This window comes from Macaca mulatta, chromosome 3 (assembly GCF_049350105.2).
Source record: "Macaca mulatta isolate MMU2019108-1 chromosome 3, T2T-MMU8v2.0, whole genome shotgun sequence".
NCBI classification, from domain to species: domain Eukaryota; kingdom Metazoa; phylum Chordata; class Mammalia; order Primates; family Cercopithecidae; genus Macaca; species Macaca mulatta.
Genome location: NC_133408.1, coordinates 143,482,881 through 143,510,370, shown reverse-complemented (window position 1 = coordinate 143,510,370; position 27,490 = coordinate 143,482,881). Strand labels below are relative to the sequence as shown.

Sequence of the window (27,490 nt, the reverse complement as noted above, 5' to 3'; positions counted from 1 at the left end):
GAAGTGTCGAGTCCCAGCAGTAGCCCTGCCCAGATGACTCATCGGCTGATGTCAGAGCAACAGTGTTGATGCTGCATTGTCACTGCTTGCCCAAGATGAGGTCCACAGCCCACAGCTTAAGGAAACCGTGAAGTCATTCTGTCATCATTTTAAATGATTTCACATTGAGAATTTGCTCTATTTTAAAAAGATCCCAGGTTAGATTTCACACTCTGTTGGTAACTACTTCTAAGGTCCAAACCTCAGGGGAAAAATGTCCTCTTAGGTCTACAGATTCCACTTATTTAGTCCCTTCCTTTTTCTGCTCTGCAGAGAGAAAGGGTCAGGTCATAGTCTCATATATATATGTAATATATATTATATCTGCAATGTATATAATATATATGTAACATATATATCATATAACATAACACATATAACATGTTACATATATAACATGTTATATATAAAATATAAGTGCATAAGTATATTATATGCTATATTATATATATTTTATAATATATGTAAAATATAAGTGCATAAGTATATTATATACTATCTGTTTTGTTACAGCAGGACTCATAAGTAGAGTCGTCAGATTTAGTAAGTAAAAATACCAGACACTTTGTTAAAATTGAATTTTAGGTAAACAAATACTTTTTTAGTATAAGTATGCAATATTTGGAATAAGACCTTCTGGGCTGCAGCCTAGCCCAATTAAATGAAAACCCTTGGGGGTGAGGGCGTGGGCACTGGTAAATTTTAAAGTTCTCTAGGTGATTCTAGTGTTTATCCAGGGTTGAGAACCACTGTACTGGATCAGTGCCCAGTCCAGTCATCAGCATCACCTGGAAAGTAGTATCTGCAGGGTTCTAGACCTCACTTCAGACACGGTGAAACAGAAACTCCAGAGGTGGGATCCTGTGATCATTTTTTGAAATAAACACTCTAGGTGATGTCGACCCATGTTAAAGTGTGAGTACTTCTGTTCTAGTGGAAAGACAGATGTTGATTAAATGATCGTGTAAATATGCCATAGCAAACCTTGCTAGGGGTTGACAAAGAAGTATACTGAGTGCTGGGAAAGGGTATGACAGAGAAACTAGATCCAGTCTTGAGTAAAGTGTGGTGTAATTTGGAAAGGTCTTCCTGAGGAAATGGCGTTTGAGTGGAGTATGAAGCAGTAGAGATTATTAACTGAAGGTGTGTGGATGGTGGGGCACAGCATACCCAAAGGAAGGAACAGCAGGTGCAAAGGCCACAGGTGGAAAGAGGCTAGCTATGTTCTAGGAACTGAAAGAAAACCTTGGAGTGGCTGGACCTGGAATCAAAAGGGAAAGGGATACAGCTAGATAGGAGACCAGAGCCAGACCATTCAGGATATTGTAAGTTTGGGACCTTTATCCTAAGTGAAAGGAAAGGTGTTGAGGGTTTTAGGCTGAGGAGTTACTCCAGCAACCTTTCATTTTAAAGAGATCACTCTGAGGTCATTATGGAGAACAAACTCTAGAGCCCAGTAGTGGATTCAGAAAGATTGTTCTGTGGTTAAAGATTCTGATAGGGCAAGGCGTGTAAGGTGTCCAAGGTATGGGCTGGGATGGGCAACAAGAAGGAGTCAGATGTGGGGGGATAAGAGTTGAGGCTTTGAATCACATTGGCCTGCTTGTAGATCCAGTATTCATCTCTTATTAGTTGTGTGCCTCAGCCAAGTCGTTTAACCTCTCTAAGCTTAATTTTCTCATATATGAAATGATGATAAGGTTACCTTCTTCATAAGATGGTGGGTGGCCCTGATAATTAAAGGAGGAAGTGATTTATGTAAAGCCGTTAGCACATAAAAAACACTCAATAAAATGAGCTTTTCCAAATTATAATCTTGGCAACTGAAGCAGACGATTTCCTTAGTCCAAGGCTTATAAACACGTCCTGTGGGGGGCAAAAAAAAAAAAAAAAAAAAAAGTTCTGATATGTAATTAATCTGAGATATGTAGGTTGAGATGATTTGAGGACACTTGGCTGAATTAAGGAACTATCATTTGTCAGTGCGGGAGCTTTACATAAGGAAAATCATTAAAGATCATTCATAAGTGTGTTATAAGCACATTTTGAAAGAACATGTAAAATGCATGTATCATATTGCCTCAGATTTTAGCTAGTAAGGCAAACGAACTAAGAATAAAATTGTTACAAATTATTTAAGAAACTTGGTCTTCAAGACATTTCCTGTGGTAACTTTGAAAGCTGTAAAAAGTCAGTTTGTACTTGACATTAAAATGTATTTTGATGAGCCTAAATTGCACCTTGCCTTCCTCTCACAGCCAACCGTGTATCATTGGCTTAATGGTCCAAAGGGGCTTCTGAGCTTGGGCAGAGCCCATCGGTGACCTCCATAGCTCAGGTCTTACACTAGATCCTTTGCATTTTTATAGGATATGTGTTTTATATGGATGTATAGATAGGTGAGATCTTTTATTAAGTTCTGATAATATCCAAATAATTTTATGTGTATTTATGTGATAGTAGTAAATAACTTTACAAATAAAATTTAATAATATGCCTGGATATTACGTAACAAAGTTAATTTTCATGAATAATGTTTAGAATGGAAAGCAGGAGTTAAAATGTCTTTTTAAATAAAATGGTCACTTTTGAAAAAAAGCACATTAATTTTTTGGGTATTTGATCTAAGTTTAACATATTCTTTACAAGTTGAAAACAAAATTAAAGATTTAATCTGATTAGGGTGCAAGTAGGAAAGTAGAGGACAATTATAGAAGGTATAATTTCTAAATATTGCTGCTTTTTGGTAGTTAGTAGTTATGGTAGTATCAGGCTAAAGTAATGTGGCATTTTTTGACCTAGAACAAAAGAGTTATTGAATACATAATCTATCATTAGTCTCTGATTTTTTTGATGGAATGTTAAGCAAATGTGGTTAATTTGGCATTTCCCCAACATATCATAGGATTAATGTGCAATATGTTTAACTAGCTGTGACAAATAAGGCAAAGTAAAGCATTTAGTTGAGTCTAAATAGGTACTTTTGAAAGTTTTTTTTTTCTATTTGTAGTAGTTATTTTAATTGTACTAATTACACTAAAGTTACAGCTACTCTTCTTTGAATATAAAATGTGTGTGTGACTAGCCAAAATGTCCATAATTATACTTAAGATATTGCTATAGAAATGTAATTCCACTAACATTACTACAGCTTTTTATGCAAAGCCAGAATTCTTTAGCATGCATGCCTCACTGACCAAAAATAGACAAATGCCTAATAGCCAGAAATACGTTAAGACAATAGCTATGCAAAAGATGACTGTAAGCCAGCAATGCCTGATTTGAAATACCTCATTTTACTTGTCAATATAAGAAAACATGCTGCCCTTGGGAAGTGTGATGTTTAATTATGGATATCTCTTTGTGCATCCCAGAAAAAAAAAAAATGCTTCTCTCTTGTCTTTGGCTTTGAATTCCAGCTCAATCATGTAAATCTTCAGGGCTCATTGTGGTCGCTCAATGAAGGGTTATTTGAATATCCTTTCATACAAAATTATTCCTTTTCCAGGGCTGAAATGCATTTACTCAAGATTTAGAATTCTGGTTCTAAAAGCTAGAGATTTTACCCAATTTTTGATATTCTGGCTCTGAAACCTGAGAATCAGATTTACAAGTCTGATGAATGCAGCCAAATTTCAAATTGTTAGACCTTCCATAAATTAAGGTCTTTGTACTTCCTAGATAATCTTGCTTAGCTAATACATCAGCCATTACAGCACTTTTTTACTTAAACTCTTGTAATTTTCTACGTGTTTCATTTATTTATTCTGTAATAATTAGGAATCCTAGATCTAATCATTTAAGTTAAAAAATGCTTAAAAGGCTTTGCACGGTGGCTCATGCCTGTAATCCCAGCACTTTGGGAGGCCGAGGGAGGGGTGGATCGCAAGGTCAGGAGTTCGAGACCAGCCTGGCCAGCATAGTGAAACCCCATCTCTACTAAAAATACAAAAAATTAGCCAGGAATGGTGGCAGGCACCTGTAATCCCAGCTACTCGGGAGGCTGAGTCAGGAGAATTGCTTGAACCTGGCAGGTGGAGGTTGCAGTGAGCCAAGGTTACACCATTGCACTCCAGCCTGTGCAACAGTGCAAGATTCTGTCTCAAAAAAAAGAAAACAAAAACTTTAAAATGACAAAATTTGATTAAATCCAAGTTGTGGGGGAATGTAGTGAACAGGTGTAGGAATTTTTTTTTGTAATTTTTTTCTCTTAAACATTCAGTTATTCATGTCATCTTTTTAATGGAGATTAAGCAATTAACATAAAACTAGTATTTTCAACACTATCTTTCAAACACAGTATTAGAAATTTTTAACTTCATTATCTGATTATTTTCAATGTGATTTGACACCTTAGGGATAGGAGTATAATTACAAAATAAATTATTTAAATATATATTATATATAATAGATATATGTGTGTGTGTGTGTGTGTGTATATATATATATATATAGTTTGTTTGTTTGTTTGTTTTTGAGACAGTCTTGCTTTGTTACCCAGACTGGAGTGCAGTGGTGCAATCTCAGCTCACTATAACCTCCACCTCCCAGGTTCAAACAAGTCTCCTGCCTCAGCCTCCCGAGTGAATTATTTACATATTTTAAGAAAAACTTCAAACTTTAGTAAATCTTATATTAGTCACTGGTTAATAAAAATTGCACTTCATTAGTAATTTTAGATTTTATGTTAATGTTTCATTGCCAGGATGAAGTTTTTACTATTTTGTTTTATTTTTCACTGAAAATAGAAATGCAGAGTCTATATATGATAACTTTTCATTATCCTTCATGTTAAGACTAAGTAGAACCTATTACAAATTTACTAATTATCATCAAGATCTTTACTCCCCAGGGCATTAGCAGCAGTTGAATCTTAGGTGTCTTGTCTGTGTGACTATGAGACATACATTGTGAATGCATGAACATATTTAGGGCTTAATATTCATGAAGAGGGACAACCATTCACAATTTCATTAAATAGAGTATTGTATAAGTAGTGGTACTTATTTACTAGCCTAAATTAAGCTAATATTTTACTTAGAATAACCTGGCTAAATTTATTTTGTCTGCCTCTTTACAAAGAAACACAGAAGTAAATGCAATTTAAGCATACTTGAGGAATTAAAAGGCACAATCTTTTATTGGGTATGGTAAATGATCTGTAATTAACAAGAAGACTTCAGATTAATTAAACAAATTACTCTAGCCAATGGTACAAAGAGCAGAGCTGACAAGAGATGAAATTGCCATTAATTTGTCCTTTTAATAAGATATTAACTTAAATTTGGTCTTTATTCATTCCATTTGAGTATTCCATTCTTACCTTCATTAAGAAATAGTTTTATCTAGTTTATATTTGACATATGATAAATAATTCAGGGATATTTCCCAACTTCCAAATAGCTAACTTGAAAATAATCACTTATTAAAATAGTGAGCATGACAAATATAAAGCTATTGAATTAATTAACCAATAAATTGTTAAAGCAGATGTTCAAGGGCATGAGACTTGAGCCAAGGTGGAGGAATTAGTAGAAAAAGTCAGTTCAACGCAGTGGCTCAGTACATGAATTCTGGAGTTAGGCAGCTCAGGTTCCATGCCTAGCCCTGCTTCTTGCTAACTTGGGCAACATACTTACCTCCGTGTCTGCATTTGTAAACCAAGAATAACCATGGTGCCCAGTTCATAAAGCTGTTGGATGCATTAAATGAGATTATCAGTTCAAATACCTACTATATGTTATCTGCTCTAAAAATAGGTATTTAAAGACTCGGAATGAAGTAAGAATCCTTTCTCTGAGAAGGGCAATAGAATGAGAAGATTGTTCCAGTGGCAGGGGTTTGAGAAGTTCACTTTAATTTTGGGGAGCTGCACTCAGTTTCTTACCCACAGAGTTTAGAGCTGGAATGGACCTCCCTTAGAGCCTGGCTCAGCACCCATCCCCAGTGTATATTCAAGGAAGCAATGCTTGGGAAGGCCAGTGATGACTGTTGCAGGACAGTGTAAGTGTGAGGATAAAACCAGGTGTTCTCCTCATGTTCTCACTCATAAGTGGGAGTTGAACAATGAGAACACATGGATGCAGGGAAAGGAACATCACACACTGGGGCCTGTTGCGGGGGTAAGGGAGCAAGGTGAAGGAGAACATTAGTACGAATACCTAATACATGCGGGGTTTAAAACCTAAATGATGGGTTGATAGGTGCAGTAAAACACCATGGCACACATATACCTATGTAACAAATCTGCATGTTCTGTATCCCAGAACTTAAAATTTAAAAATAAAATACAAATTTTTTATAAAAAGAATAAAACCAAGCTTTCTGGCATCTTATCCAGTTCTCAGATATTCTTTTAAGGCTGTAATTTATATACTATAAAATTTACCATTTTAAAGACTGTATTTCAGTGATTTGCAGTATATTCACAAGGTTGTACAACTAACATCACTAATTCCAGAAAGCTATTCACCTCCAAAAGAAGCCCTGTACCCATTAGCAGTCACTCTCTTCTCCCCTCAGCTCCTAGGCGACCACCAATCTGCTTTCTGTCTCTATGGATTTGCTTATTCTGGACATTTCATTTAAGTGGAACCATATAACATGTAGCCTTTTGTGCCTGTTTTGTTTTTGTTTTTGTTTTTGTTTTTGTTTTTTTGATGGAGCCTTGCTCTTGTTGCCCAGGCTGGAGTGCAGTGGCGCATCTCAACTCTACTGCAACCTCCGCCTCCCAGGTTCAAGCAGTTCTGCCTCAGCCTCCCAAGTAGCTGGGACTACAGGTGCACACCACCATACCCAGCTAATTTTTGTATTTTTAGTAGAGACGCGGTTTCACCACGTTGGCTGGGATGGTCTCAGTCTCCTGACCTCGTGATCTGCCTGCCTCAGCCTCCCAAAGTGCTGGGATTACAGGCATGAGCCACTGCACCTGGCTGTGCCTGGCTTTTTTTTTTTTACTTAACATGTTTTCAAGGTTTATCCTGGCATAACATATATCACTGCTTCATTTATTTTTATAGATGAATAATATTCCATTGTATGGATATGTCTTATTTTGTTTAGTGGATGGATATTCAGCAGTTACCAGATTCTTAAAAGGAATTAGGGCTGTGTAAATAGGAAAAAAAAAGTTTAAGGAGGATACAAAGCAGTAGGATCACCACGTTCCTTAGATATTCATCCGTGGCTCAAAACCTCTAAAGATTAAAATTGCTTAGCCTGTTCTGTGGTTCAGATGTGAAAATAGTTATGCTTAGAAATCAAGACAGATTTCTCCTCTGCCCTCTTTTTCTGCCGCTCAGGAGAGATAGGCCACTGTATCATGTTTTTACCCTAACCTTTTGGCCTTAGTTTAAACCATAAGATACAAAAGCCAAGCTAAGTCAAATATACTAGCACAGGAGTTAGGAACTGAGACATGTCAATTCCAGTCTAACTCTATGAGTGGAATCCAAGGAACATGTAAACATTCAGGAGCTATGGGCAGCCATGCTCCATCATGGCTCAGAGGAATCATGAGCAGAGAGAGGAGAGAGAGAGTCAGAATGCTGCCTGAAGTACCAGAGCTTTCCAGCCTCCTCTTTTAGGCTTGCTTTTCATCAGGCTCAGGTATTTGGGGGTTCTAAGAAACAATAAACATAGCTAATGTTATCAAGCACTGGCTGTCTGCCAGGTGTGTTGCAGATATTAACTCTTTTCATCCTAAAAACATATTCTACAATTCTCCTTATTTTATGGATAAGGAACCCAAGGCACAAAGAGCGTAAGTAACTTGCTCGAGGTTATGCTTGCTTAGGGAGTTGCAGAGCTGTAATTCAGACTGAGCCCTGAAGCCTCTCATTAAACTCCCCTTGCAGCCCAAGCCAGCTTGACTTGATTTTTATTATCACCCAAAGAACCTTGACTGAGAAAAGGCCCTCTCTGCTCTAACCCTGCTGTCCTTTCTCACCCCTCTTCTTAGCCTCTTTTCCAGACACCTACTCCCACCACATAAGCACATATACCCCCTTGCATCAATTAAAATAACCCACACACAGCTTCAAAATTCCAGCTGTTTTAAACCTCTACTGCCCTTGCTTGTGGCCCTTGGAATTCTTTCTGGCTCTGTCTCTGGGGCAAACCTCTATCATCTTTTAGGGCCCTCTTCCCTACTCACCTCCTCTATTAAAACTTTAGAACCCTTCCCCTCTGCTCCTCCCTTCCACTAACTCCGTGGAACTCTGCACTCCCTCCTCTGTGCTTCTCTGTCTTCTCCGACCTCCACCAGTCACTTCTAACAAGCTACCAAATTTGCTTGTTTAAAAACCTTTAAACCTCTTTGAAGACAAAGAGATAACCTGGTCATCTTCACTCCGGTGGCACATTACAAGTGCTCAATAAATATTTACTGGATGAATAAACCAATAACAATCTTCAAGGATTCTAAGGTATTTGAGCTGCTCTTAGTAAATGCATGTGTCTACACAAGTGTTTGGGTATAGACTGGGCCAGGTGGGGTGGCAGGTTGGGAGGAGAATATTACTGTCTTTAAGTTGAGGATATTTCTAAATCTCTATGTGTCCCTATATGTGTACACATCTATACATGCATTTAAAACTCTACAAATATATGTTAATCTTATGAAAAGAGATCATGGGGAAATTGATCATCCTGGTTACCGCTTTGTCCATTTCTGTCCTGGAGGCGGCAGACACCAATATTTACAGGTAGGACAGTGATTAAGTATCTTCTGTAGAATTAAGGAAATAGAGGGCAGGAAGCAGTGGCTCATGCCTGTAATCCCAGCACTTTGGGAGGGTGAGGTGGGTGGAACACTTGCGGTCAGGAGTTCGAGACTAGCCTGGCCAATATGGCGAAACCCTGTCTCTACTAAAAATATAAAAATTAACCAGGTGTGGTGGCACATGTCTGTAGTCCCAGCTACTCAGGAGGCTGAGACAGGAGAATCAATTGAACCAGGGAGGCGGAGGTTGCAGTGAGCAGAGATTGCACCACTACACTCCCGCCTGGGTGACAAAGCAAGACTCTCTCTCAAAAAAAAAAAAAAAGAACCTCAAGGGATTGCCCAGTCCAACCTCATATCTTACAGCATATTGGTGTCTTAATGATACATTATTAAGTTTTTATTTCATCTCTTTCCAGTTTTTATTTCATCTTCTTTCCAGAAATAAGTCTATAATTTCTTGGTAATATATTCTAATATTATGTCAATTGAAATGATTAAGGAAGATTCCCTTGTATGAAGGTGCGATCCCTTGCTTTAACTTCAGCACCTTTCTCATATAATTTCTCATAAAATTGAAAAGGATAAGTGTTTGTTAAAAAGTAATTAAGTCACTTGTTTTCTTTAGGCAAACAAAAACACATATTCCACATGAGTCTCATCCATTTCCTAACTCCTTAATAAAATTTTCATGTCAGTTTTCTCTGGACACTTCACAGATCATAGAAAGAGGAATTTAGTCCTGATAAGATATGTAAAGTCAAGAAACAGTAGATGCTGGTGAGGCTGTGGAGAAATAGGAATGCTTTTACACTGTTGGTGGGAATGTAAATTGGTTCAACCATTGTGGAAGACAGTGTGGCGATTCCTCAAGGATCTAGAACCAGAAATACCTTTTGACCCAACAATCCCATTACTGGATATATACCCAAAGGGATATAAATCATTCTATAAAGACACATGCACATGTATGTTTATTGCAGCACTATGTACGATAGCAAAGACATGGAATCAGCCCAAAAGCCCTTCAGTGATAGACTAGGTAAGAAAATGTGGCACATATACACCATGGAATACTGTGCAGCCATAAAAAGGAATGAGATCATGTCCTTTGCAGGGACATGGATGAAACTGGAAGCCATTATCCTCAGCAAACTAACACAGGAATAGAAAACCAAACACTGCATGTTCTCACTCATAAGTGGGAGTTGAACAAATGAGAATACATGAACACAGAATACAACACACATCTCGGGCCTGTTGGGGGTGGGGAGTGAAGGTAGGGAGAGCATTAGGACAAATAGCTAATGTACGTGGAGCTTAAAACCTAGATGACAGGTTGATAGGTGCAGCAAACCACTGTGGCACATATATACCTATGTAACAAACCTGCACATTCTGCACATGTATCCCAGAACTTAAAAAAAAAAAAAAAAAAGATATGTACCCAGTAACCATTGTAGATACTTTAAAAACGTATCCCTAAGTACGAGCAATTCTTCTAGTTCCTTTCTCTTATATCTGTTCAAATGAATATGCTCAGAATCATATAGAAAATTGAGAAGTATGTAAATCATATATAGGAAATATAATCATATCAAAAACAAAAAGGAAATGTACACTTTTGAGCAGATTCTGATAGAAGTTGCCACTAAGCTTTATAAGTTATGATTTTTGAAAATATTGTTGTAATTTTGCCTGTTAGTGTTAAAAATGTATTTGTGAAATGTTTCTTCTGTCTTGGCAAAGCGTAACCTTATTTCTGTTACTAAAGCAGACATTTGCCCTGATGACCGAGAGAGAACAAACAGGAACACAGCAGGAGGTCATTACATGGGATACGTTCTCATTTGCCAAAGTTTAAGAATTCTGGAACATAAGTTTCTGTAAATGAAGCCTTATCCCTCACCAGATAAAAGCAGAATCAAGAATACTTTTCTCTTTCTTAAATACGGACTGAAACAACAACAACAACAACAACAACAAAAAACCACTTAGGAATCATGGGTCTTTGCTGATAAGAAATGCTGTTTTCTAGGAGACTGGTGTTTTTTTGAGTATGCCAGACTGTTCATTTTAACAGGAGACAGGATTGAAGTATATGCTTGAGGGAATGAACTTCAAAGGTTGACTCTGACCTCGCAGTCATTTTATTTGTAGTGTGGTTTACTCTTGAGGTTTGAGGTTTTCCAGCCCTTTTTTGGGGTTTCCAGATAATGATGAATGAGTTCCATGTTGACACTCATTGACTTATAAATACTCTTGGATAAAGTTGACTTTTCCTGGCAGTTAAATCCAAGAAAAACTTAAAATAATTTTATAATGTTATTACTTCCCAGATATGATTCTGATAATTATCATTGAGATATTTTTTAAAGTAGTAAAAGTGAATTCTTGGCATGTCCTAGAAAATAGTTATTGATACAACATATGAATTTGAAAGTAGATGTAGGAGTCCAATAAAGACACTTCACCAAATGCGAGCTCTGTTTCCACTTCTGTCTTCTGTTTTGTAGTTTGTTTTCAACCCTCCGATGCTGAGTTTTGCATTTAGCATAATAGGCGTGTAGGCTGTTCTCTGAGGCAAGCACACAACTAAATTACTGTTTTCAGGACTCTGAATGTCTGAATGGAAAGATACTTGTTAGTGTAGGAGTTGCCATTTTGGAAAACAGAATAGCAAAAATTGTTAATATTTTGGTAAAAATTCAGATTGAGCTCTTCTCCTGCTTTTATTCCTACATGTTTTCCTACATCAGAACCACGTTGTTGTTATTATAAAGTTAATTATGTTATTTCTGGTTCTTTTTTGGAAAAGTTCCTCTCCACTTGAACTCTTGTAAATAGCAAATTAAAAGTAAAATATAGCTATCAAAAATCATATTCTGGAAAGATGTTTTGCTTATGGTTTAATAGTTTTCTTTTAAAAATAATTATTTGATTATGAGAAGATTCTTTTTAAACCTTTTAACATATGATTTGATAGCATTTCAATAATAACAAAAACAGAGAGAAATCTGTTACTAATAAGAGAAGAACTCAACTGGGGTTTGGCTTTCTTTTTCTAGAGAGTGGGACAAACGACTAGCTCTAGAGTAATTATGAGGCTGATGAAGTTTATCCCTAGCCTCTCTGTTTCTTTCTTCTTCTTATCCCTTTTTCAGCAAGGAGCTGATGTCAGCCATATCTTAGAATGAATTTTAAAATATTGTGTTAATAGCCAGCTTTCCCCACACTGTGCTGTTACAAACATTACTGCTGCATGATATATTAATAAGTCTCACATGGAAAAAGAGTATTGCAATATAAAAAAGCTTGGAATATTCTGGTTAAACAAAGCTAAAAAGTAATGTGTTTTTCTTTTGAGACACAAATCACATACGAAAAATTTAGCATTTTGTATTCAATTCAGTGGTTCTTAGTATATTCACTATGTTATGCAACCATCACCACTAATTTGAAAAGATTTTTACTACTACAGAAAACAATCCTGTATCTATTAGCAGTCAGTCCCAAATTCCCCCACCTCTCATCCCCAGGCGACCACTGATCTTCTTTCTGTCTCTGGACTTGCCTATTCTGGACATTTCATATAAATGGAAACATATAACATGTGGCCTTTTGTGACTAGCTTCTTTCACTTACGTGTTTTCAAAGTTTATCCATTTTGAAGCACGTGTTAGTACTTTATTCTTATTGTGACCGAATAATATTCCATAGTATGGATATTCCATATTTTATATCCATTCAATCTATTGATGGGAATTTGGAATGTTTCCACTTTTGTCTATTATAAATAATGTTGCCATGAATCTTTGTGTCACGTTTTTGTGTGAACATTTGAAATTTTCTTGAGTATATACCTGGGTGTAGAATTGCTAGGTCTTTTAATTTTTTGAGGAACTGCCAAACTGCTTCATGTAGCAACTGTACCATTTTACATTCTCACTAGCAATGTATGAGAGGTTCGGTTTCTTCGCATCCTTCCCAACACTTGCTTTTTGTTTTGTTTTGTTTTGTTTTGTTTATTTATAGCCAACTTCATAGACATGAAGTGGTATCTCATTGTGGTTTCATTTTCAATTCCCTAATAATTAATGACACTGAGTGTATTTTCATGTGCTTATTGGCCATTGTGTATCTTCTTTGGAGAAATGTCCATTCAAGTCTTTTTCCAATTTTTAAATTAGGTTATCAGTCTTTTGGTTGATGAGTTGTAACAGTATGCACAGTGTGAATTTTTAAGAATATCATATGATAAGCATTCTTTCAAAAATGTATGTTAACATGGAGTTCTTTTTTCCCCCCAAAGAACATCTATTTACATCTTTACCCATGCCTACATCCTGAATAGTATTGCCCAGGTTTTCTTCTAGAATTTTTATGGTCCTCAGTCTTACATTTAAGTTTTTGATCCATCTTGAGTTGATTTTTGTATAAGGTGTAAGGAAGGGGTCCAGTTTCAGTTTTCTGCATATGGCTAGCCAGTTTTCCCAACAACATTTATTAAATCGGGAATGTTTTCCCCAGCTTTGTTCTTCTCAACCAGGATTGTCTTGGCTGTGCGGGGTCTTTTTTTCTTCCATATGAACTTCAAAGTAGTTTATTTCCAATTCTTTGAAGAAAGTCAATGGTAGCTTGATGGGGATAGTATTGAATCTATAAATTACTTTGTGCAGTATGGCCATTTTCATGATATTGATTCTTCCTATCCATGAACATGGAGTATTATTCCATTTGTTTGTGTCCTCTCTTATTTCATTGAGCAGAGGTTTGTAGTTCTCCTTGAAGAGGTCCTTCACATCCCTTCTAAGTTGTATTTCTAGATATTTTATTCTCTTAGTAGCAATTGTGAATGGGAGTTCACTCATGATTTGGCTCTCTGGTTGTCTGTTATTGATGTATAGGAATGCTTGTGGTGTTTGCACATTGATTTTGTATCCTGAGACTTTGCTGAAGTTGCTAATCAGCTTAAAGAGATTTTGGGTTAAGACGATGGGGTTTTCTTTTCTTTTTTTTTATTATTATTATACTTTAAGTTCTAGGGTACATGTGCATAACGTGCAGGTTTGTTACATATGTATATTTGTGCCATGTTGGTGTGCTGCACCCATCAACTCGTCAGCACCCATCTACTCGTCATTTACATCAGGTATAACTCCCAGTGCAATCCCTCCCCTCTCCCCGCTCCCCATGATAGGCCCCGGTGTGTGATGTTCCCCTTCCCGAGTCCAAGTGATCTCATTGTTCAGTTCCCACCTATGAGTGAGAACATGCGGTGTTTGGTTTTCTGTTCTTGTGATAGTTTGCTGAGAATGATGGTTTCCAGCTGCATCCATGTCCCTACCTAGGACACGAACTCATCCTTTTATATGGCTGCATAGTATTCCATGGTGTATATGTGCCACATTTTCTTAATCCAGTCTGTCACTGATGGACATTTGGGTTGATTCCAAGTCTTTGCTATTGTGAATAGTGCTGCAATAAACATACATGTGCATGTGTCTTTATAGCAGCATGATTTATAATCCTTTGGGTATATACCCAGTAATGGGATGGCTGGGTCATATGGTACATCTAGTTCTAGATCCTTGAGGAATCGCCATACTGTTTTCCATAATGGTTGAACTAGTTTACAATCCCATTGTAAACTAGATGATGGGGTTTTCTAAATATACAATCATGTCATCTGCAAACAGAGACAATTTGACTTTCTCTCTTCCTGTTTGAATACCTTTTCTTTCTTTTGCCTGATTGCCCTGGCCAGAACTTCCGATACTGTGTTGAATAGGAGAGACAGGTGAGAGAGGGCATCCTTGTCTTGTGCCTGTTTTCAAAGGGAATGCTTCCGGCTTTTGCCCATTCAGTATGATATTGGCTGTAGGTTTGTCATAAATAGCTCTTATTATTTGGAGATATGTTCAATCGATACCCAGGTTATTAAGAGTTTTTAGCATGAAGGGCTGTTGAATTTTGTTGAAGGCCTTTTCTGCATCTATTGAGATAATCATGTGGTTTTTGTCATTGATTCTGTTTATGTGATGGATTATGTTTATTAATTTGCGTATGTTGAACCAGCCTTGCATCCCAGGAATGAAGCCAACTTGATCATGGTGGATAAGCTTTTTGATGTGCTGCTGGATTCGGTTTGCCAGTATTTATTGAGGATTTTTGCATCGGTGTTCATCAGGGATATTGGGCTGAAATTTTCTTTTTTTGTTGTGTCTCTGCCAGATTTTGGTATTAGGATGATGCTAGCCTCATAAAATGAGTTGGGGAGGAGTCCTTCTTTTTCTATTGTTTGGAATAGTTTCAGAAGGAATGGTATCAGCTCCTCTTTGTACCTCTGGTAGAATTCAGCTGTGAATCCTTCTGGTCCTGTACTTTTTTTGGTTGGTAGGCTATTACTGCCTCAATTTCAGAACTTGTTTTTGGTTTATTCAGCGATTCTACTTCTTCCTGGTTTAGACTTGGGAGGATGTATATGTCCAGGAAATTTATCCATTTCTTCCAGATTTTTCAGTTTACTTGAGTGCAGGTGTTTATAGTATTCTCTGATGGTAGTTTGTATTTCTGTGGGATCAGTCTTGATATCCCCTTTATCATTTTTTATTGTGTTCAATTCTTCTCTCTTTTCTTCTTTATTAGTCTGGCTAGTGGTCTATCTATTTTAGAACTACTTTTGTATGGGACAGTTTGGGAAGCACTGTTTTAAAGAATATCATGACTAAGTTGATATATTTAACTCTCTGGACTATCAGGATGGCTTAATTTTAAAACATCTAATACTTTTCTTCTCTACTTTCTAATTTTCTGACAGTGAAGAAGAGCTGCTTGTGTAATTTAAAAATGCTAATTTTTAAAACTTAAAAGGATAAACAAACATTTTGCTCTAGCTGTAAAGGGGCCTTTAGCTTTTAAACAACCAGTTTCCTAATAGAAAAGTCTCAAAAACCCAGATCATTTACAAAGAAATACAAATGTTCAATATATGTGAGCAAAATATTCAACTTACTACTAATAAAAAATGCTTAATTACAACAGTATGAGACACCTTTAACTTTGGCAAAGATGTTTAAAATTATGCACACTCAATCCTGGCACCAGTGCTATAAAATAGATATTTATTGTTGATTTTAGTGTATATTGGTTTAGTTATCTAGAAAGCAATTTGATACTATATAAAAAGAGCCATTAAAAATGTTAATATAAGTTATTTTGCTTTGGGGAATCTTTTATAAATTTTTATAAATAGAAAAACAAACAGTTTGATGTATATCATTGTTCATCAAAACACTATGATAGGAAAATTTTGAAAAATTTCTAAATGCCCAGTAATAGGGAAATGATTAAATAAGTTATATTAAGAGGAAGGACTAGTATACTGTCATTAAAATAATATTTTTAAATAATATTTAATGGTAGGGCAAAATGATTACTGCAAAATTGAAATAAAGATAGAGAGTTTAGAAATTTACCTTCCTTCCTCAAATACCTACACACCCATATCCACACTCACTTACTTAAGAAACTGTTATTTGACATGGTCAGTACTAGCATTGAGTCAGCTAAAATAAATTGGTTAGACATGCTCGTTGTTTATTTTCTATGAATAATTAACTAAACTGTAGTTTTAATTAGTTTGTTAAAAAGCGATCAATCCAATGGGGAGGAAGTAGGCTAGGGAGAGAGTGACTGGAAGTACTTATGTGGGACTTATGTGGGTGCTTATGTGGGTAGGCTAGGGAGAGAGTGACTGGAAGTACTTATTAAATAGGACGACTGGGTCATAAATTCGTCAGTTTTCAGATGTCAGCTGAGAATGGTTCTTTAAATATGGATCCACAGATTGGAGTTTCACTAGGATTCTGTTACACAAGCCGTGTTTCCGGTTTTGGTTTCTTTAAAGTGGAGCAAGAAAAAGAACCAGACTTGTGAAGAAGTCTATGTGTAGAATTCTAGATTCTTATGGCTTTTATTTTGCAATCTTTAACAGGTGCCTTTTCCACCATAATTTTAAAATAAGATTTCTTTAGCTTATTTTTGTCAAGTCTTTCCAAACCATTCCAGCTAGCTTTGTATATAAACAACTCTCTTTCTTAGGAATATTCATTTTTCATTGGTTTAACTAACGTTTAATGAAGTAATATTAGGAGAATAACAGGTTCAAATGTAATAAACAAATATAGGGGCACACACCACATAAATACACATGTGAGCACACACCAGTTAAGCACACTGGTAGAAGCACAGAAGACGAACACGCAAGCAGCAGCACCTACTCTTCTGTGTCCAAAGCTGATGTCACCAAGTGAATTGGTGAAAGGAATGCTGTCAACTTTGGTGAAAGAAATTGCTGTTTCAACAGTTATATTTACATGGTTTTATATTGCTTGTCGACACTCAGCTAATGAACTGATTCTATTTTTAAAAGTAATTGATATAGTTTGGCTCTATATCTCTGCGCAAATCTCACCTTGAATTGTAATAATCTCCACGTGTTGTGGGAGGGACCCAGTGGGAGGTAATTTAATCATGGGGGTGGGTTTTTTTTCTATGCTCTTCTTGTGATAGTGAATAAATCTCATGAGATCTGATGGTTTTATAAAGGGGAGTTCCCCTACACAAGCTTTCTTGCCTGCTGCCATGTAGGACATGCCTTTGCTCCTCCTTCACCTTCTGCCATGATTGTGAGGCCTCCCCAGCCACATGGAACTCTGAGTCCTTAAACCTCTTTATAAATTACCCAGTCTCAGGTATGTCTTTATTCGCAGCATGAGAACAGACTAATACAGTAATTTAATATGTATTTAATTGAAGTCATATCAGTCTGCTGTTCAACATTTTATTATGAAAAATTTCAAACGTACGTCAAAGTTGAAAGAATTTTACAGCAAATGCCATGTTTGTAAAGTATGTATACAATGATATGCATACATCTTAAGGATACATGAGATGAGATTTAATAAATGTACACACCTGTGTAACCCAAGCCCTTCCCTATCATTACCCTAACCTCAGAAGTGCCCTCGTGTCTCTCCTCTGTCACCTCTCAGCCCACTACCCAGAGGCAATCTCTGTTTTGATTTTGTTCAACCATAGATTAGTTTTGCCTGTTCTAGAACTTTATGTAAATGCAGCCATTCAGTATGTACTTTGTTGGCTAACTTCTTTCATTCAGTAGTTTGTTCTTTTTTACTGTTGAGTAGTATGTTTATGTTTGTTCTTCCATTCTCCTGTTATTGGACACCTCAGTTGTTAGTAGTTTGGGGTTATTATGCATACAGCTGCTATGAACATTCCTGTACAAGTCTCTTTGTGAATATGTGTTTTCACTTTTATTGGCAAATACTTAGTAGTGGCATTGCTGGGTTTTGTTTTGTAAGAAACTACCAGACATTTTTCCCAAAATAGTGTGCCTTTTAACACTCTAACCAACACAGTATTAGAGTTGCAATTGCTCTATGTCTTCAGCATTCGGTGGTGTCAGTGTTTCTAATTTTAGCCATGTTGGTAGGTGTGTCAAGTGTTATCTCACTGTGGTTTTAATTTGCATTTCCCAGGTGACTGTTGATATTGAGCACTTTTTCCTGTACTTAATGGCCACTTTGTCAAGGGTCTGTTCAAATCTTACAGCCATTTTAAAAAATTGAGTTGACTTTTTATTACTGAGTAATAGTAGTTTTTAATAGATGCTGTATATCAGTCCTCTATCAGATATATGTTTTGTGAATATATTTTCCCATTCATGGTGTGCCTATTCTTTTTTCTCCATGTTGCCTTAAGATGAATAGTTTATTTTGATAAATTCTAATTTATCCTTTTTTCTTTTATGGTAATTGCTTTCTGTATGCTCTCTAGCAAGCCATTGCCTACCTCAATGCAATTTTTTCAATGTATGCTCCAGGTGGTAAAGCCCAGCTATTAAAAAGTAGTTATTTTTCAATCTCACAACCTTTGGGTGAGTTCCAAAGTAGATACTAGAGTTGATATACAATGTTTCTAAAAGTTTCTTTTTAAGCAGTGCCTGCCTGTTTAAAAAAAAAAAATCGGGACCATTTTCATGATGTAGCATCATATTTACACTTAAAAGTTTTTCATTCTGCATGTATAAGTTTCTGACTTCAATGTACCACTTTATAAATGACTGAAATTGCTTCAGACCCCTGGATTATACTGTGATAAGCCAAATGGGCTTCCAGACACTCCCTTCTCACCAGAGCCACATGCCAGAAACCAAACAGATGGTAAACTAGGCAGAAATGACCCTCGGCATTCTCATTAGAGCAGTTGGGGAAATTTTAATGGGCCCCCATTTTCCTCGTGTGGTATCTAATACCCTTTGAACTACCACTTTTTTTCCCTGTTACAAGTCAACAACTGCCATGTATATTTTAATAAGGATTATCAAACACAATTTGCCCAGAAGATGTACAGCCCTCTAATGCTAATTAGTCAAGTTTAAATAATCACTGAGTTCTGGGATAATTGGAAAGAAACACTGTTTTTCTTGCCAGTGCATAATTACTAATTAACAGGAAGATAAAATATCCATGTAACAGTCATATCTAAAAGAATCTGTTAACAGTTAATTAACTGACGAGTTGGTGCCAAGTTGATTTTAGTCAAGAAAGTTTACAGATGAAGTTGTCCTGTCAAATAAAACAATAAATATACACATTATGTAAAGATGACATGGCTGAGCCAGAGCAGAGCATGAGCAGGGTAAGTATACACGATTTTGGCTCTGCATTAGAGTGCTTAAGGCAGAGGTCAGGTCATCACATTAAAGACATAGTGTTACTTTGACTTTCCGTATTAAACGCACCAACTGCGGGTTGCTTCTCTGCTGCTTACATACAAAATTTGAGGCTTCAGAATTTGCTTTTCTCTTGATCCTAATAATTGCATGGGCTTTCTCAGCCTTAATATTTCCCCATGACATTGGGCCACAGCTGCCTCTGCGTTTTTCTACATATTAGAGTTAGGACTTGAGTGCTTGAAATGGGTAACTAGAGATTCACAAATGAGAAAATAAAAACTTGACTTCCCATTTTCTTTGTTTTTGTTAATGCAGGAATTACCATTATGTCATTCTTTGAAAGTATTTGAAAGCACATACATTAAACCATTTTTAAAAGTTAACAGTTTTTGTTAAAAATAGCATGCTTTTAAATCTGTTTTAAATTTTTTTATTTAGACTAATGAGGGAGTGGGTACTGTCAAGCATTTAATATGCACTGCTTGAGGTTTAAGTGTTTTGAAATTGTATTTGCTTGGGGAGTCATTTAGTCACTGGGCAAAGCCTAAAACTTCAATTATTTATGATGCATACTGTTTATTAAAACTATTTCTGCAAAATCTTTACTGCAATGAAGAGTATACTATAGGTCAAAGATCTTGTAGAACTTAGAAAATTTTATAAATAACAAAATGCTGAATTGTTCAAAAGATAGGGAGGTGGTAGAACGTGGTAAAACTATGGTTTCATAGATTGGTGGATATGAAGAATGGTTTTGCTAGTTTCTCTTGAAATAAAAGAAAATGCATGAGGAAGACTTTGTAGCAGTAACATTTTAATAGTTGTACATGCACATTAAACATACTGAAAATTTTGGAAGTTATTGGAGCAGGAATTTTAATAAGTTATAATTTATTCTCTTATATTCAGTGTTCAGCTATGCCTGAGAGTAGTTTCTCTTCAAGGAACACAGGAAGGAGAATCAGTGCTGTGTGATTGTTTTACTTATATATTAGTCTGCTCTCATGATGGGGAATCACTTAACCAAGATACTGCTTCATTATACACATTATCTTAATGATCCTCAACCTTTGGAGGCTATGTGCTATTCTGTAGTTAATGTTTAAACATGTCATGACAAACATAAGTATTGTTTCTTGAATTTTTTTTGGTTATGTGAGGGTGTACTTGTATGTCTTTGGTTGCAAAGGAAAATATCTATTGTTTGCTCTGGACTATGGTATTAAAAGAAGATTGAAAAGCACTCATTGCTTTAAGAGGTCTCTCCAACACTATGTGGTTGCTTAAGTGTGTTTGGATTTATGTTCGGATATCTATATATGCATTAGATCTTTGGCATGTAAAATTTACATTTGTACTTTCAATGACTAGTAAGCCTCCTCAGGGAACAAGGTCATGCATTACCTTATTTGGCTAAGGCAACATTGGAAAGATACACATTTTAAGACTTAATGAGGCTGGGCGCGGTGGCTCACACCTGTAATCTCAGCACTTTGGGAGGCCTAGGCGGGCAGATCACGAGGTCAGGAGATTGAGACCATCCTGGCTAACATGGTGGAAACCCCGTCTCTACTAAAAAATACCAAAAATTTAGCTGGGCGAGGTGGCGGGCGCCTGTAGTCCCAGCTACTCAGGAGGCTGAGGCAGGAGAACGGTGTGAACTGGGGAGGTGGAGTTTGCAGCGAGCTGAGATCGCACCACTGCACTCCAGCCTGGTCGACAGAGTGAGACTCCGTCTCAAAAAAAAAAAAAAAAAAAAAAAAAAAGACTTACTGAGCTCTCAATATTCATATTCAAATGCAGTTTTGTGTTTTTCTAATAGTTCTCATGCAATAAGGAAGTGACAAGAAATTTATTTCCTTGTGAAAATTACCGTACAAAGGAGATCAAGAGCTGGAGACAGACATGGAAGGAAAGAGACAAGTCCTAGCCTGGATACACACATTCTTGGGCTTTTAACTTCATGAGTCCCACCTGAGAGTTCCGCATCCTGTATAGGAATTTCTCGGGGGTCTGGCTCTCCCTAGCTGAGTGCTGGCATCCCTATGTTCCATCTTCATGTGGAGTCACCTGTGAACATAGCTTTTGGGAGCAGAAAAGAGAAACTAATTTCTTTCTCTTCTCTCTGTGCAGTATCTTTTTCTCCTCTACCCATGAACTTGGGCTGTACAGGGAATTCCTTTTGGCCTCCCTTCAAGACCTTTTCTACATGATCAGTCACAGAAGCCTGTCAGACCCCTCTCTTCTCTTTCACAGTTTCTGTGTTGGGCTCAGAGCTAAAGACCCCTTTGGCTAAGCCATCCGTTTTCCTGTTAAATATGTGAATAGAGATTAGTGAGTGATCACAGGTATATTCTGAATGTTACTTCCTACATGCATACAGGAATTTTTTACAGTGATCCTCGTTTCACAGTGATAGTATGAGTCTCTACTGGAAATTATATTTTAAAGTATACCACAAAAGTGTATCTTAGGCCGGGCGCGGTGGCTCACACCTGTAATCCCAGCACTTTGGGAGGCCGAGGCGGGCGGATCATGAGGTCAGGAGATTGAGACCATCCTGGCTAACAAAGTGAAACCCCGTCTCTACTAAAAATACAAAAAAACTAGCTGGGCGTGGTGGTGGGCGCCTGTGGTCTCAGCTACTCGGGAGGCTGAGGCAGGAGAATGGCGTGAACCCAGGAGGCGGAGCTTGCAGTGAGCTGAGATCAAGCCACTGCACTCCAACCTGGGTGACAGAGCGAGACTCCGTCTCAAAAAAAAAAAAAAAAAAAAGTCTAAAGTATTTTTTGAATTATTGAATAAGGGTTTTATGCTCCCTATTCATAATTGTTCTTTCAGATATTTGGGAAATATCATGAGTTCCAAAATATTAAATACTACAAATGTGTTAGCTCTATATAAAATCTCTGAAGACTCCAAAATAAATCTGAACAGAAATTGGTTGTGACCTTATAAAAAGTTACCCATATTCCTTAACGCACATCTGGAAAATGGATCTATTTCCCCATGACTGTGGTAAGAATTGTATAAAATCACAGAGGAAAAAAGTACTAATGTGAAACACGTGCTCTTCATAAATGTTTTTAATATTCCCTTTCACCCTTTAAATGTGTTAGGAAATTAGTAGGTGCTGTCACATGTGTGTGTAAAATTTCAATGGTGTAAACAATAGAATTTCTGTCCTCACTTGTGTATGAGCCCATCATGGGTGCTTTTGGTCAGCATGGAAGGCTTCTCTCTACATAGTCATTCAGTTCCTGAATGACAGAGGCTCTGCTGTCTCCATAACGCTTCCAAGGTCACCTTGGGTATCAATTTCCAGCTGATTAAAGAAGGAAAGCAGAGAAAAGAAGGTGTGACTGCTTCTTAACTGTCTTGGCTCAGAATAATACATCATTTGGAAGATGATTGAAAAATAGTTCTGTGGCTTTGTCTGAATACATTGGAGTAGGGGAAGGATATGCTGAAAACTACAGTTCTAGATGGGACAGTTGCTTCCCAGCAATAATTCCATTCTGTGCCTCTGACACATTCTTTGTCTTACCCTACATACGATGTTCTTCCTTCCTCTTGTTCATTCTGTTCTTGGAAGTTGAAGAAAGGGTGTCTAGAGTGCATTGGATATGAACTGGTTAGAAAAAAAACTGAGGCTTAAGGGTATTAGGAATGGAATTTAAGAGAAGTAAATAAATCAGAGGTCAATGTGGTCATATAGGTGATATGATTTTTATTGAAAAAAAATGAATAATGAATAGATAGTAACATGGGATAAAGTGGTAAGAACTGGAAGAAGAGGAGTGTGTGGGGAGATCCAGGATGTGGGGATTTGAAACTTCACAGGTACAACAATTCCAAGTGAGGAAAAGGCCCAGCATGTCCTTTGAAGTGTTGCTGAGGTGGAGCGGAGGAGAAGAGAACTAGCACAAATTTGCCAAAAAGCTGGGAGTAAAAGCTGCAGCAGGAGTCGCCCATTTAAGCATTGAACATGCTCACTATTATAGTAGGGGTTATGCTAGACAGGAGAATACTGAGCCTGGTATACAGTCATTGTGCACTCATTGGAGATGGGCCTCCTGCTTCACAGGAGACATTAATTACCATAGCCAGCACAATAAGATGAGAATCACCATTCTGACCAGAACATTTGTATGATATACTGTAATTTACAAACCAATTTCATGCATATAACCCCAGTTAATATAAGCCCTAAAGTGTCTAAGTTGAACAGTGTTGTTTTTAAGATAGAAGAGTTTATTCTAGCTGAAGCAGAACAGATGAGGAAGACATTTTAGAGAAAATGATGACCCAGCTAGATGTCAGTTGTTAATGTCTTATCTAGCAAATAAACACTTTGATGGAATTCTGCTTTCTTTTTGTTTTTTGTTTTGTTTTGTTTTGTTGAGACAGAGTCTTGCTCTGTTGCCCAGGCTGGAGTGTAGTGGTGTGATCTCTGCTCACTGCAACCTCTGCCTCCTGGATTCAGGCAATTCTCCTCCCTCAACCTCCTGAGGGATTACAGCATGGTGAACAGCCATGCCCAGCTAATTTTTGTATTTTTAGTAGAGACGGGGTTTCACCGTGTTGGTCAGGCTGATCTCGAACTCCTGACCTCATGATCCACCCCCACCACGGCCTTCCAAAGTGCTGGGATTCCAGGCGTGAGTCACCGCGCCTGGCCAATGGAATTCCACTTTCAATTGCTACTACCCACTTTGTGATTCAGAGACAGGACAGGACTCTGGAGTCATATCATGTCCTGGTGCTTATATAGGAGGCTTGACTGTTAAAATGCTATAAGGCCCTGGTGTCCCCCTTAATTGAGTATCATAGTGCAGCAGTCCCCAGCCTTTTTGGCACTAGTGATTGGTTTCTTGGAAGACGATTTTTCCACAGACATTGGTGGTGGGGATGGTTTGGGGATGAATCAAGCACATTACATTTATTGTTCGATTCTCATAAGGAGGACACAGCCTAGATCCCTTGCATGCTCAGTTCACAGTAGGGTTTGTGCTTCTGTGAGAATCTAATGCTGCTGCTGATCTGACAGGAGGCAGAGCTCAGGCTGCTCACCTTACCTCCTGCTGTGTGGCCTAGTTCCTAATGGGCCAGGGACCACTACCCCTCCATGGCCCTGCGGTTGGGGATCCCTGTTATAGTGTGAATCCCAACGACAATCTTCTACAGTCTGATGGACACATTGTGCCAGAGCTGCAATGAGAAGAATTGACAATCTTGCTTAACTGGAAAGAAAAACCTTTAAAAAAAAGTTCAGAGTGCCTATGCACATCCAAGACATAGGTATAACTGCAGTATCAATGGTGAAGACCCATAAGACCTAGGAGAAGAAAACCAGAGACGTAGTGATGAGCAGACTGCAAAAGTGTTTGCCATAGGTGCTGTGGAAGGGCTAGAGTGAAGTCAAAGAAACGTGAGAGAGGAGGAGTGCATTAGCAAAAAGGTCACAGAACTGAAAAAAGAATTCATTTGGCAGTAACTATTTGGCCAGAGTTCAGAAAACTCCACACTTAAAGTGCCAGCTAAATCAGAATTGGAAAGGTCTCATTTTTAGCTGACTTAAAGTCTGTGTTGTGCTACCTGCTTGGAGGAGGTTGGGAAAATGTTTCTAGTGCCTGGTTTGATGCTAGGATTTTAGGGTTGGTGCTTTTAATAGTGTCTTATTTTCCTCTAACAAGGGAGTGTTTGAGTCTTTGTAGATAACTGTAGAAAACTTATTGTTTGATAGAACCTTCCTCAATATTTACAGTGTCAAACCCCTTTGTAGTTTCAGTGTCTCTGCCTGCCTACCCCGCCCCGCTTTCTCAATCTGTCTGTCAGGTGGAAAGAATAAGATAATGCTGGAAAATATGTGGTATCTCTGGGGAGGGGGTGCCTCTGACTCCATCTAAGCCGTTTCTATCAACAGTGACTGAAAAGTGAAAAGGTTTCCCTCCGGTAGCCTTACACTAGGCTCACTAAACCCTCTTGACTCAGGAGTATAAAACTGTACTTGGCTTTTCACACTTTCCATGAGTTATGCACTTAAACTCATAAGTTACACATTAAGTTCTTGGTAACATTCCCAAAAGAGAAACAAGGGTGGCTGACCTTTTGTCCTCTGTTGTCAGAGCTCTTAATGGGTAGAATTGGCTAACTTCTTGCCATGAACATTCCCGTGTAGCTCAGGAGCGGCCCGCAAAGCTGATCACCTCCTAAAGGTGTGTTATCAGAAAAGCAAGAGTGTTTTAGTTACGTGACGTGAAGTATAGATTGTTTTCATATTCTAAAGCAGTCTGGGATCTTAGGGTTTAGGATAGTTAAAAGATGGTGTAAACGGTCTCTCTGCTCCTGACACCATCACCCTTGATAAGTATAAGTTTCTGTAATTGGCTGTTTTGGCCTCTGCATTTCCTCTTGTCAGAAACAGAGCTGGTTGACAAGGGTCAGAACAAGGAGCTGCAGTGCTTGAGTCCTCAGCATGTTGAGGTCATGAGTTGGGGTCAATGATCAGCAGGCCAAGTGAGAATGTCAGAACCCTCCTGGGATCTGAGACCCAGAAAGCCAGGATGATAAGGGTGGGTCAGCAGGAGTTATCTGGAGATGTAGTGCATGTGGTTGGGATCAGGAAATGGAGTGCTGCCTTGCAGTGTTGTGTAGTTTGTGCTTTAAGCCTCCTGGCAAGTGGGGCTGAAATCTGGCTCATATTGTGCTTGCCAAGTCTCGTGCTTTGGTGCAGACCTGTGTCTGTTAGGAGAATACACTCATAGATTACCAAGCTGTGGCATCATGGGGCTTCCCTGATGGAGCGGGGGGTATCTTTATACTTTCTACGAAGACCAAGGACAAGCAAGCAGTGGCTCTGCCAGGGAGTCTTCTTTACTAGATTTTGAGGCCATCTCTTTAGCAAAGTGCTAAATAAATGGTCCTTAGACACCTTGTTAAATGATTAGTTGGGATTAGGTGGTGCCAAAAGTTGTTTATAAGTGTACTATCATCGCGGAAATATAAACTCTAAAGTAGTTTCTGATTCAGCTTTTGGAATTTCCTGTGGCTTTCAGTGGCCAATCTCAGGTTCTTGGTCCAAGCCCCATCTGTGGGAAGAGGCTAATAAAGATGTCTGGTCAGGTGGGGAGAGTAACAGCAGCTTCTTGTGATTCCTCTCTAGGTATCTCTATATCTTCACTTCATAGATACTTATTTGATTTCAGGTTCTCGGGTGATATTTTTTTTTTCTTAAAAGAGCTGGTATAAAAGAGCTCACGTCCAGATGTCAATTTGGGAGACCAAGATATTTTATTTAGGGGAAAGAGCATTTGTATAAATTTTTTAGAACAGCTGGAGGATGAGTTAGAACTCTCATGTTGTCCAGGGATATCTGGAAGCAATAGAGAACCCCTACAGGGCAGGGTAAGGCAGTGAAAATGCTGGAAGTCTGAGGCTAGTTACTGTTTTTTCACTAACTTCTATCGCAAAAGGAGCACAGTTGATCCATGTCACTGACGGTTTTCCCTGGAACTCTCTGGGTTAGTTCTATCCTAGTTATTTTGCCATTTTATGACTGTATGTAATGAGAGAAGAACATATTCTTCCTAGAACTCTTCTGAAAATGTCAAAGGTAAGGAAATGGAAGAACTTTCCCAGTTCTGGTGCTTCTTCATTAAATCCAACTACCTATCTTCCTTTCCACTGAGACACCCCCGTACACACCAAAACACTTTAACTAGGGGAAAGACAGAGCACCTCCTCCCCATCTGACATTTCTTGTATTCTCTTCTTGTCTAGACTGTGTTGATCTCATGTCTGACCACAGAAATCTCTTACTCATATAACATCCAGTTCCTAGTTCTCTCATCCAATCTGCCATAGGCAGAGTGGACTGCAAGTCATCATGCTACACCCCCAACTCATTTTCTTTTGAATTTTTGTTGCACAGGAGACCCAATCCTCAGTTTGCACTTTGGATGTCC

At 37.9% G+C, this 27,490-nt stretch overlaps 1 protein-coding gene across 1 annotated transcript in view; it reads left to right on the top strand.

Annotated features, from left to right (window-relative positions):
* Positions 1 to 27,490, top strand: part of RELN (reelin) — a 510,458-nt gene that overhangs the window by 70,980 nt on the left and 411,988 nt on the right. The gene's annotated exons all lie outside the window — the stretch shown is intronic.